Below are 12,435 nucleotides of genomic sequence, written 5' to 3' on the forward strand. Positions count from 1 at the left end.
ACCAGGAATGGTGGAGTTTAAAGGCTCTTAGCCACAGTGATAACCCTGGTGGCAAAATACACACACACACACACACACACACACACACACACACACACACACACACACACACACACACAGTAAAACAATAGTATATGGATATAGCTGGTTTCGCTACTTTGGGACTTTGAGACAAACAACAAAATCACATAGGTACAAAAGTGGTTTTTTTTTGTTTTTTTTTGAGAAACACAGTACAGATTAAAGGACTGTTGGTACAATAGTCTACCAAGCAAAAGTTAAAATGTATGAACAATTTATGATAATAACAAATCCTGACTCGGAGTTCATGTTTCCTTTTCCACATACACAACTGCTCAGAGATGTGTAAAAACCTCAGCCATGTCAATGGAAATATTTATAAAATCTTTTCTTGTCTAGTCAACGATAATAGAGTATTATTGAGAAAATCCTTCTGAATGAGATTTTCCTTAGGAAGTTTATCTCCAGAGACAAATGAAACCTTCCTTTGGGCAGTTAGAACACATTTGAATTATCCAGAGAAATATTGAGTTTGGTAGGGTTTTTCTGAGGGTAAATCTCTGGACCTATATAATGTGCACATGCAGTTTTAGGAGAGTCATGGGGTGGGTTTATTATCTTAAATCATTAATGCTGGTGATACAGCTATATCAGTAATTCTTACAGATGAAGTACAGGCACTTTAATATGGTTATAGAATTATAAACTCAGTTTTAAGGGGTATTGGATTGTATTATATTCCCTCAGATGCTCCAAAGATCCTGGGACCTGGGTTCAAGCCCTCAGTTCAATGGGGGGCGGGGGGTAAACTTCACAAGCAGTGAAGAGTGCTACAGGTATCTCTCTCCCTCTCTCCCTCTCTCCCTCTTCCTTTCCCTTTCTCCTCTCTCCTTCCCTCCCTCTCCCCTCTGCCCAGAGTGGGTTAAGAATCCTGAATTTATGACAAATTATAAAGACAGTTTTTGCATGAGTAATATATTGGGTTGTCAGAAAAGTCATGATGTGATGCATTTTTTTCATAGAAAAAAATACATAGTAAAATATGTCAGGACTTTTCCAAAAACCCAATAGATCAGCTTGAATCTGGAGTTTTAGGTTAAAAATTCTGACACCATCATTCAGTCATCTCCAAACTGCTTGATCACATTCCCTTTATAGGTGTAAAAAAAAAAGGTGGGGGAGCAAATAGAGCACAATCATGGATAGTCACTCAGAATACCTATGTACAGTATTATAAAATTTAGCACATTTCAGATATACACAAAATAGAAGCTATAAAAGACTGAGACAGAGATAGTAGAGAAGTCCAAGAATCCTGCCAATCAGAATGACCTCATACTAACGACAGCTAATATTCCCAGGTGCCTTAGACACTTAGGTCATAATTCATCATGAATGATAGTAAGTCCATATTTCAAGGAATCTTGGATCACTGCAAATGTTTTTTTATCTAATTATTGCTATATATAATTAAACCATCACTGCTGTCATTTCTCTTTATGGCTGGCAGAAGAGAATCAGAGGTTAAGGTGGCAGGTGTCATCCTGATTTTTACCTATGCTTGCGATATTGGGTTTATCTCAATCTTTGATTTCTTAGATAATTCCTAATTTTAATCCTTTTTAATCTCATATTTTAAGGAGAGGAGGAGATAGGAAGAGAGACACTTGCAACAATGTTTCACTACTCCTAAGGTTTCCCCCTGCAGGTGAGGAGTGGATACTCAAACCCAGGTCCTTAGGCATGTGTTCTACTGGGTGAAACACCACCAGCTCCCCTGATCCTTTTTAAATCACTTGCTCCCAGAAGCCTAGGGAGATAGCATAATGGCTCTGCAAAAGGACTCTAGTGCCTGAGGCTCCAAAGTTCCAGCATCAATTCCCAGCACCACCATAAGCCAGGGCTGAACAGTGCTCTGGTAAAAAACAAACAAACAAACAAACAAATAAAAACAAAATGGTCAATTACTTCATCAAAATAAATAAATAACCACTTGCTTCCAAAGAAGAGAGTTTATTGGTTAAACGTCAAATAATATAGCTGTGGTGGCTGTAGATTTTTGGGCAATGTCAGTCAATATCCTGGAAGTGAGGAACTAGAGTGGACCCACCATCACCTCTCTGTGAACTTTTGGATAGTGATCACATACCATACAGGGTACATGGGGCAAGTTAATCAATGGCCACAATAACTTAGAAAGCTTTTTTTTTTTTTATCTCTTGCCATTATATTTATCATCACCATCATCATCATCATCATCATCACCAGGGTTATGGCTGGGTCTTGTGACAGCACTATGAATCCACTGCTCCTGGTGGCCATTTACCCTACTCCTCCCCCCTCCTTTTCTATCATATTTGATGGAACAAAAAGAAATTGAGAAGAGAGGAGAGACAGAGAGGGAGAAAAAGAAATACCTGCAGACCTACTTTGCTACTCATGAAGTGTCACCCCTGCAGATAAGGAGCAGGGGTTCAAACTAGGGTCCCTGTGCTTGGTAATATGTGTGCTTAACCAGGTGTACCACCACCTGGCCCCTGTCATGACATGTTTTTAGTGACTACAGAGATTTTATTTCTCCCATTCTTTCTAAATCACAGTAAACGTCCTTGCTCACTTCATTTTAGAGACCCCTGTTTTAGGCAAATCACTCACAGCCTCTCCACCATAGAACCAGGATAATATCATAAGGGTTAAGTGGATTAAATGCCATTTATAGGAGTTTCTACACAAGGGGCTGGTTGGTGGCTTACTTGGATGTACAAAGACCTGGTTTCAAGTCCTCGGCTCCTACCTGCAAGGGGGAAACCTCAGGAGCAGTAAAACAGGTCTGCAAGTGTCCCTCTCTTTCTCTTTCTCTCTCTCTCTCTCTCTCTCCCTCTCCCTCTCCCTCCTCGATTTCTCTGTATCCAAAAATAAATAAAACATTTGTTAAAAAACTTAAGTTTCTGCACAAACAGTGGTATATGCTTTTAAGAAATTGCGACTGTAGTTATTGCTACTCCATTACACAGTTGCTGTGTATGCATTCACCTTACTGCTAACCTGGCATAAAAGCCAAACCAACCTCTTCCTTATCATTTCTTGAGTGCAGGAGCTAAAGTTTCTCTCCAGCTTCTCCCAGCCCTCACCCCCCAATAAAACCAAAGTTTCAGATTGAAAAATAACACAGAGATTCTGAAAATTTAGAAATCTCTCTCACTAACATGTCAGTCACCAGCTGCAAAGACCTGCTAAATTCTCTGTCAGATGATGTTTAGAGTCTCTGGCATCCTTTCATTCAGCCAAGTTTTTCTTAAATAGCATACAGTGTGCCAGGCTCCCAGCTAATTGCAGAGGTTTCCTGGATGAACTGACTTTGTTCTACAGCCTCCTGGTACTAACCATCTTGTGGAGGATACCAAACAAATAATCACATTTCAGCGATAAGTGCGATAATGGTGGTACACACTGGTTGCTATGGGAGCAGAGCACAGACAAGCAGCTTCGCCTGCCTTGATGGGATGAGGAGGACCATGGGAAAGGTGCTGGACCACAGTTGAATCTTGAAGGGTGCGGGTGGAGATCAGCATTTACATCATAGGGAAGTATGTTCAATTTACCCAGTAGGAACCAGCAGGCAGACATCTGTAGGGAGGCCAGAAAAACTGACAAGAAATCTGTCTTTGTCCAACTGCAGTGATGCTTGGAAATCTGAGACATAGCATGTAATGAACTGGGACTAGACAGAGGCTTTTAAAATAGAGAGCTCTGTGATCATGAAGAGAACAGGGGAAGTATTTTAGAGGAACTGTTGTTGAAAAGCCAGATCACTTGAGTTTGATGATTAAGGGGAAAAGAGGAGGTTGGGGGGATAGTATTTATTTCTGTAATAAATTCACCTGCTAATTCTCATACTCACTCAAGTTCACTCTGTCAAAGTTCTGTCTGCATTAAGGTAGATGGAGTGTTCATTTTCCAGAGGATCTTACCTGCTCCCTTTTGTAGCCAGGCAACATTGCAGTCAGCTCTCTAGCAGTTTGCCTGGTGGGACTGAAAGCTTCCTAACTTTGTGCCTGGATCCCCCCCCCCTTTGAGGGTGTTGAAACTTGATATTAATTTCCAAATCTAGTATCTACCCTGTGCAGAATGCCAACCACAGCAGACTTACATAACACATGGAGGTAGCCATAAAGACATGAGAACAGAGACTTCTATCACTTGATGCCAAAACTAGAAAGAGGAAAAGCCAAGTTCAGAGAGCACATTATGACTCATCAAAGTCCAAGAGGAGGAAAGGCTTCCTGGGATTGCAGCATCTACGTAGCTTCCTGCAGTCCTGTTAGCCTCCCAGCAGATTTGGCTTCTGTGTGATTGTCTGCAAAACAAAAGAAAGCCCACCATGTCTGTCTTCAGGAAAATTGTGAAATTTCACTTTACCTCAGAGATGAAATCCATGCTGTCTCTTTTCTGCAGTCTTGTTTTCAGATTGAGTGAGTGGGGCTGGCTTTTCATTCCTCCTAAGCACGTCCTTATTTTTGACAAAATTCTTCCCTGCTGCAGTGCAACCTCCAGACAAAATGAGTCTTCAGAGGAAAGATCTGAAGGAAGAAAGGTGCTGCTTTCTTGGACCTATGTGAAAAGAAGAGGAGATGCAATATCTATATTTAATCTCTGTTCCCAATGGTAGGTTTTCACTTCCAGTTCCCCTTGTTGGCATAGAATCCATGTATCCCAGTCCATTTAAGCATCACATAAAGATTTCATAGGAGCTGAAGGGCATCTATTTGCCACAAGAGAAGAGTTTTCATTTTCACTTGCCCTCTGACAAAATGCCAGAAGGAACATCCCGTCTTTTCCTCCAATGTCTTACTGAGATGATTGTTCTCTTTTCAGAATTTGCCATGGTAGGTGGAGGTGAGTTCTGAAAGGGACCGTTCGCATTTATTCACAAGGAAATAAAAGCAAAGGCCTGAGTTTCTGAAAATTGGCTCATGAAGAGTGTTATGCCAGGGGAAACAAGTTATCCCCCCCCAAAAAAAAATTAAAAGCTAATGTTACTGTTATTATTATATAGTAAGCACTACCATGAGAGTAGAATATTATATAGGCAGATTGTCTGACTGTATTAGTTGGAGGCAGTTAGAAGTTATACTTTGTTTGGTCTCACCTCTCCAGGCTAACTATTTTCAGACAAAGACAAAGTGAAAGAGACCATAGTATCCAAGCTCCCTTCAATGTCTTGGAGAGTCAGGCTTGAACCTGGGAAGCACACTATCCAAGTGAGCTACTTTACTGACCCAAAGTATGCTTACTACATTGCTAACTTGGTTTAAGGTGTCATGTTAGAAAGGTGGGAGGGGGCTAGTCAGGTCTATCAATGGCTACAGGCAAATGTATATGAGAGGTATGGAGTTCAATACCTGATACTGAATATAATAGAGAAGTGTTCTGGCCATTCTCTCATAAAGTAGTTTTTTTAATTAAAAAAACTTTTAAGGGGGGGCCAGGTGGTGGCACACCTGGTTAAGTGCATACATTATAGCGTACAAGGACTCAGGTTCAAGCCCCTGGTCCCCACCTGCAGGGGGAAAGCTTTATGAGTGGTGAAGCAGGGCTGCAGATGTCTGTCTCTCTGTCTCTTTCCCTCCCCCTCTCCCAATTTCTGTTTCTATCCAATAATAAATAAACAAATTTATTTATTTACTATATAAATAAATATATAATATATAAATTTATTTATTATGTAAATAAATATATAATAAATAAAAACAAGGCTTTTTTTTTAATGTCTTGTTTGCTTCCCAATTAGTAGTTAAGCTGCATGATGCATGGTATGGACAAAAAAGCAAATTCTTTGTTGTTGTTGCTGTTGTTGCTTGTGTGATTGCAACAATGATACTAAATGGACTTTTTTCATTCTTTTTACTTCAGATAAGAGACCACAACATTGCTCTATCACTCACTGGGCTCCCTCATATCTCCTCCTACCTCCTGCAAGGTAAGGCTTGAACCCTACCAGGTATGCTCTCTCCTAACTCTTTGAAAAACAAACCCTTGCTATAGGTTCTTCAGAGGCATGTAGCCTGTTTCTCTTGAATGTGCCCTTTTGTTATTTGGAGGTCCACTCTGAGACACAAAAAAGGGTGACTTGAAATTTACTAAGTAGCAAGTCCGAAAGAACTACAGGTGGGGATCCTTGCCATGCCCACCCCACACCCACAGAGCCACCTGAAAATAATTCAGTGCAGACTCAGACTTGGCCATTAGAGGCCTCATAGCCATAAACAATTCTTACTCCTCACAAGTCCCAGCAGCAAAAGGTGTCGTCTTTCCATCACATTTGGGCTTTAGTTTATTCTTTAAAAAAAATATTTATTTCCTTTTGTTGCCCTTGTTGTTTTATTGTTGTAGTTATTATTGTTGTTATTGATGTCATCGTTGTTGGATAGGACAGAGAAATGGAGAGAGGAGGGGAGAGGAAGATAGACACCTGCAAACCTGCTTCACTGCTTGTGAAGGGACTTCCCTGCAGGTGGGGAGCCGGGGGCTCAAACCAGGATCCTTATGCTGGTCCTTGCGCTTTGTGCCACATGAGCTTAACCCGCTGCGCTACCCTTTAGCTTGTTCTTATGCATACTTCTAAGTGTCCTGGAACTGCATTTTAGATCTAGTGGTTCAGACAGTCAATATTGCAACCTTAAAATTATCCTAAAAACGGGATGGAGGGTCATGGGAAGGAGGGAGGTATTGCTACCTAGACCCAGATAAGCACAGTGCACTCTATGTCTAATTCAAACCATTCCATGACAAAACAAGGGATAAATCATCATTTTCATAACTCTGCTCTATGGAAGTAGTGTTAATTTTTTAATTATGCATCAGACTCTAATAGGCCCCTGATTTCAAAAGTCTCCTAATGTCTCCCCCCTCACTTCATAAAACTAAAAAATAAAATGGTCTGGACAAAATAGTGACCGATTCCTCCAGCCCAAAAAACTGTGTTTCTAGGCAAACTGGAACAGCAAGCGGGCTGGAGACCGAAAAAAAAAAAGTGCGGGCGGCTGGTTCACCATTCGCAACCTTAATTGCTCTTCATTGCGGGTTGGGAGAGAGTAAGAAAATAGTCTGAGTCTGCAGAGAAAAAGATTTATTCTCTTCCTTAAAATCGAAAGCAGATTCCACGCTGCAGCTGCCCCCAAGCCATCCCCTGACCCCTCCCCCCTGGGGGGGGATTGTTTCCCCTTTTTTTTCCCCTGAATTTTGCGGGCGAGGAGGGACAGGTGAGCCCAGGTAACAGTGCCCTGCCTGCTCAGCCCAGCCCACAGCAGGCCTGGGGCGGGTGCATTTATTTAGGAGGCGTTCAGCTTCTCAGCTGTTTCTGCCTTATTGGCATTTGGAAGCTTGCAGTTTTTTGGAGAGAAGACAGATTTGGCAGGAATGTGCTTTGTGCCTCTCTTTCTCTCCCTCTCTTTCAGGGGAGGAAGGATGTGTGTGGGGGGGGGGGCAGATTTATAATTGCGGCCGGCTGGGGGTGGGGAGGAGAAGAAAAAGTTTCAGCTGGCACGACAATGCTTTTTCCCCCCTTCTGGTCAACACTGTGCCAGCACAGCTTCGGTGCCACCCGCAGGAGCCCTCCCCGCGCCCTCCCTCTCCCCTCTGCAGACTGGCTTTGGCAGGCGCCGTGAAATTCCAGCACCTTCTGCACAAACCGCACCCCCCCAACTATTACTACGCGCTATTACTACGGCGGAGCTCCCGCGACCCAGCGGCTTCCCCCTCCTCCTGGAGGAGCCCGGAGGCGCCCTGGCTTAGCACCGTGACGTGTCCCGCCCTGTCCCGCAGCCGCGTCCTGTGCCGGGTCCCGGCTCCCAGCAGCTGCGAGTCCGGAGACACGGCAAACGGGGTTCCACGCAGACAGCGGAGCCTTCTGGAGCCACATTCTTGCACAACACCGCCCCCTCCGTCGCCGCGCCCCGCCCCTCGAACGCGTATTGGTCGATCGAATCCGAGCGACAGGGCTCTTCGCCAATAAAAGGCCTGATCTGAGGGGCGGTGCTAAGAGCGGAGCCAATCTCGGCGCGTCTTCCGGGCGCCCGGGCAGGCGGCGGGGGCGGGGGGGTGGGGCCTGGCTTTCGGAAGAGGCGGGGCCGCTGTCATCAATGAAGTCATATTCATAATCCCGAGCTCGCCGCCTGCGCCTCGGCACTCGGTGACTCAGAGAGGGGAGCGCCGCCGCCGGCACACTCGGCGCAGCAAGGTAAATAGAACTTACAACTCCCTTCTCCCCGCGCCCGGCTCCCTAATCCGGCCTCGGGCTGCAGCCTTGCACCGGGCCCCCGGGCCCAGCACCCCAGTGCACCCCGCCAGCCCCGGGGGACTGGGGGGGGGGTGGGTACTGGCCGTGCATGCAGGGCAACCAAAACAAACAAGCGGGCCAAGCGCCGCGGCCACCGCGACAACAAAAAACACCCGCCGCCTCCTCCTCGTCGTCGTCCTCCTCCTGCCCGCGGCCTCAGGTGAAATGCGCCAACAACAGCCCCGGGGCGAGGGACGGGAAAGTTTCCACGGACCCCGGCGCTGCTCTGAATCCCAGTAAGGAGGTCTGCCTGGAGGCAGCGGGGTGCCGGGCGGCGCGGAGGGGGGGGTGTTCCCAGCCAGCCCCCAGCATTGACACCACCACCTGCACCCCGGGGGAGTCGGGCAAGCGCTGCGCTGCCAACTCAAGGTTGCAGCACAGGCACACTTGGTTGCAAACCCCCCCCCCCAAATCGCCTTAAAGGGGGATTGGCAAGGACCATGGTGGCGGGAGGGGGGTGGTGGAAAGGCGACAGTTCCTCCTGACTGGTCCGCCCCGGAAGAGTTGGAGGGGAACGGAGAGGCTAGCCGAGCTGGAGCCCCGCGGCAACCCTGGATTCCTGGTCTCCGTGGAGGGTAGGCGGCTGGGTGCGCTCGTGGGGAGGGCGTGCAGATGCGGGCAGGCCAGGCTGTTACCCCCCCTCCAGTCTCCTCCCCCCCCAGGGCGCCGGGCGGTTGGCAGGCCTTGAGGGCACATGGGGCTGCTCGCTGGGGGGCGGGGAGCGGCGGGGGCCCGGGGGACCCAGGTACCTGGGGTTAGGGGAGGTTGGAAGTTCTGGGTGTCCGGCGCTGGGAGGGAGAAGGCCCCGAGGGAGGAGGACGGGGTGGGGGTGTCGGCTGTGCCTGCGGGCTCTCTTCCCTCCCCGGGCTTGTTTTGCTCAGCTCTGCGCCTTGGCAGCAGCGGGCACTGGGCTGGGTGGCGAGCGAGTGCCAGGGGCGCGCAGGAGCCTAGGAGACTCCCACCCCCACCACAAGAGCCCCGGAGAGCGCGGGCAGGGAGGGCCAGGAGCGGGATAAGCTTGTCTGCCGGACTGTCACCCGTTGTCACCCGCGGGACCCGGCCCTGGCAGCTGTGTTCGCCAGAGCAGGGCTAGGGGGTTGGGGGGGGAAGCTCCTCCACACACCGACGCGCACCCCTGCTTCTGCCTCCCTTTTGGCTTTGGACTTTGCAGATCCCCATCCCAGCCTGGACTCCCCCTTCCTCTGCACCCCCACCCCCCCAAATCCGGCGCCCCGCACCCCAGTTGGCATGGCCAAGCCTGGTGCTCTCTGCACTTCCCCCAAAAGCTGTCGCCGCCCCCCCAACCCAACGGGCTCCCGGCAGCCCACCAGCCGCCCTCCCAGACCACAGGCCCCCTCACCCTATCAGGCTCCCCGCAGCCACCAGCCACAGGATCCCCTGTGCGGCCGGGGACGCTCACCGAGCCCCTTGCTCCCCGCAGCAGGCCTCACGGGCAGTGGTGCGCACTCCGGGAAGAAGTCGGCGCTGGACTCGGGGTGCTCTGGCGGGTTTCCGGTGCTCGTGGGGAGTCGCCCCTGCACCCCGGGTTCTGTGCAACCCAGGGAGCGATAGGCTGTCTTGGGGACTAAACACGCAACAGACTGGGTGGAGGGAGGAAAGTTTGGCAGACCGCTAAGTGAGCTGAGGGCGACCTGGGGTATGGGCTTTGCGTGTGGGTACTGGGGAGGGGGTGCATGTGAGTGTGCGCGAGGAACCTGGAACCAGGAAGTCCCTGCGGCCTTGACCTGACAGGCGCCCCCGGGAGGAGGCGGGAGGCGGGAGGCGGCTGGCGGCCAGGCCTGGGTGCTGGGTGCTGAGGCCAGGCAGCCGGCTCCACCCGGGTCCCTTGTTCTCCAAGCGCGGCCCCCAGGTAAGGAGTCTGCACAAATACCTCCACCACCACTACCCCCACCCCACCTCCAGCCGGGCTCGCCTTTCCTGCAGAGTCAGGCTCCTAGCCATCGATCGCGGGGGGGGGGGGGGGGGGGGGGGGGGAGTTTCCAGCCCCGGGTGCTCAGAGGGGTATCAGCAGGCCTTGCCCCTGCGGTTGCTGTCACTGTCATTTGTCAGTCCCTTCTCTTTTGCTTGGAGGTTGGTGCATATTCAAACTTCGGGCCTAGGGGAGCCTGCGACCCACTCTCCCAGCCTTTGCTCCAGCTGAGAGTGAAATCTCTCTAGAGGCCCGGGCCAAGCATTTGAATGTTTTCCCTTTTTCTCTCTTTCCTTCTACCTTCCTTCCTTCCTTCCTTCCTGTCTTTTCTTCTTCTTCTTCTTCTTCTTCTTCTTCTTCTTCTTCTTCTTCTTCTTCTTCTCCTTCTTCTCCTTCTTCTCCTTCTTCTCCTTCTTCTCCTTCTCCTCCTCCTCCTCCTCCTCCTCCTCCTCCTCCTCCTCCTCCTCCTCCTCCTCCTCCTCCTTCTTCTTCTTTTTACCGACGGAGAACAGCCAGGTTTACTCAGGACCAGAGGGAATGGTGGTGATAGTAGGGGGGGGGGGGGGGCTGGGGGGGGTGCCTATTTCTCTTTCCTCAATGCCCGAGCTGGGTGTTTATGTAATTTTGAGAAATGCATGGGTGCAAAACCCATTCCAAGCTGCTTTGTTTATGTAACTTTGGGGAGAGTTTTGCAAGGTTGTCGGCGTTTTCTCCTCACCCCCCACATCCTCCCACATCTGAGGGAGGTTGGTACTTCTGTAAAAGCTAAAGCCAGCTGGATGAGTGCTCAGTGAGAACCAAGCATCAGCAGTGTCTCCGGATCACTATGCAGGTTTCCTTCCAGGGTGTGTGAAATTTGGAAGCAGCATTGAACAAGGCAGAAAGAGATACTATTCGTCTGCTCTAGGGAACGCCCATTTTGAAGGTCTCTGCGTTACCAATGGCAGCGTTAAAATCCTAACAGTGACATCTCTGAGGGCTTATTTATTGCTACTTGATCACACCAGGTCTATAGGAACAGAAGGATGATTCTTGGTCTTGAGTAACAGATTACTGTGCAGCCACCAAAATCCAGAAGCCAGAGTTTTGCAAAAGCCATTGCCCCTGTCTGCGCTTAGCATATGCCCGTGTGGGTATTACCAGTATTCCAGGAGGCTTCAAGGTGGACCACCAGCCCTGCGTGCCAGTCATTTCAGCGCTCCCTAGGCTTCCAGCCAGCCAACTCCCAGCACCCAGGGCTGTGTTTAGAGGTGTGGCAGGTTGGAATCTGAGTCCTGCATTGTCATGCAAATTGAGACACACTTTCTCTTTTAGGAATCTAATTGCCCTTTTTTCCTGGATTTTTTTTTTTTTTTTTTAACTGTGACAATTCCCAAGTGTTCCCTCCTGGAAAGGTGGGAATTTAGAAATACCAGTGTGGTTGGGAAGATATTTATGAAAGTTTGATGGCAGACATCAACCCTGAAAGCTGAGGTCCATCTGCCTGTTTGGGGGGCATGCAAGAGGGATGTTATTTTTCTTAATATGTGAGGGTTTGTTTGGAATGTGGGAGCCCTGGCAGAGATGGGGGTGGGGTGGTGGTAGTGGTTTTTGTTTGTTTGTTTCCCTGGGTTGCTGCTTCCCTCTCACTCTGAGGAGTACCATCAGCCACATCCCAGCTTGGGGACTTGGCTGCACCACCGAGGTGCTTCACAGAAAATCTGTACCTCAAGAGTGTGTTCAAAGCAGCCTTAGATCTCTCACCTTTTGTTCCCTCTTAAAAGTGGTTTTCAAGCATTTCTTGTCAAGTTTCTTGAAAAGCGCTTTGGCCAACACCTGAAGCTCTTAGAATTGATGAATAAAAATGTGCCTCTGCTTGTGTTTGCTTGTTAATGTCAGGCTTTGCTTAGAATATTCTACTGGGAAGTAACCCTGGGACAGATGATGATGGGAACCCCCCCCCCTTTTTGATTAAGATAACTTAAGGGACATCTTTCCCTAAGACTTGCCCCTGGATTACCCTGACATTTTCAGGAGTTATTATGCATTAGAACAAGACCATGAAAGAGGATACTTTCATGAATTATAAAAGTAGTGCTGTCCTCTAGTGTTTGCATGGTTGTTGCTTCCCCCCCCTTCTTCTTTTTTCCTTTAGTAGTCTTCCTTT

General features: G+C 48.7%; 1 protein-coding gene and 1 long non-coding RNA gene across 9 annotated transcripts in view; one reads left to right on the top strand and one right to left on the bottom strand.

Moving 5' to 3' along the window:
* Positions 1–2,018: 2,018 nt before the first annotated feature.
* Positions 2,019–7,951, bottom strand: LOC132540891 (uncharacterized). The gene is made up of 2 exons (XR_009552041.1): positions 7,819–7,951; positions 2,019–4,632 (listed from the first exon to the last, which is right to left on the bottom strand). It is a non-coding gene; the product is annotated as an uncharacterized LOC132540891 (long non-coding RNA).
* Positions 7,952–8,127: 176 nt separating this feature from the next.
* The window catches only part of SMARCA2 (SWI/SNF related, matrix associated, actin dependent regulator of chromatin, subfamily a, member 2), a 277,308-nt gene continuing 273,000 nt past the window's right edge, over positions 8,128–12,435 (top strand). For 3 of the 8 annotated variants that reach the window (XR_009552040.1, XM_060199758.1, XM_060199764.1), the window contains exon 1: positions 8,783–8,934. The gene's annotated coding sequence lies outside the window, so the exon portion shown is untranslated. Of the gene's footprint in view, positions 8,261–8,379; positions 8,596–8,781; positions 8,935–10,060; positions 10,230–12,435 lie in introns of those variants that run through there. The other 5 variants (XM_060199759.1, XM_060199763.1, XM_060199760.1 and 2 more) reach the window with 5 other exon arrangements.

Source organism: Erinaceus europaeus, chromosome 10, assembly GCF_950295315.1.
Source record: "Erinaceus europaeus chromosome 10, mEriEur2.1, whole genome shotgun sequence".
Lineage (NCBI taxonomy): Eukaryota > Metazoa > Chordata > Mammalia > Eulipotyphla > Erinaceidae > Erinaceus > Erinaceus europaeus.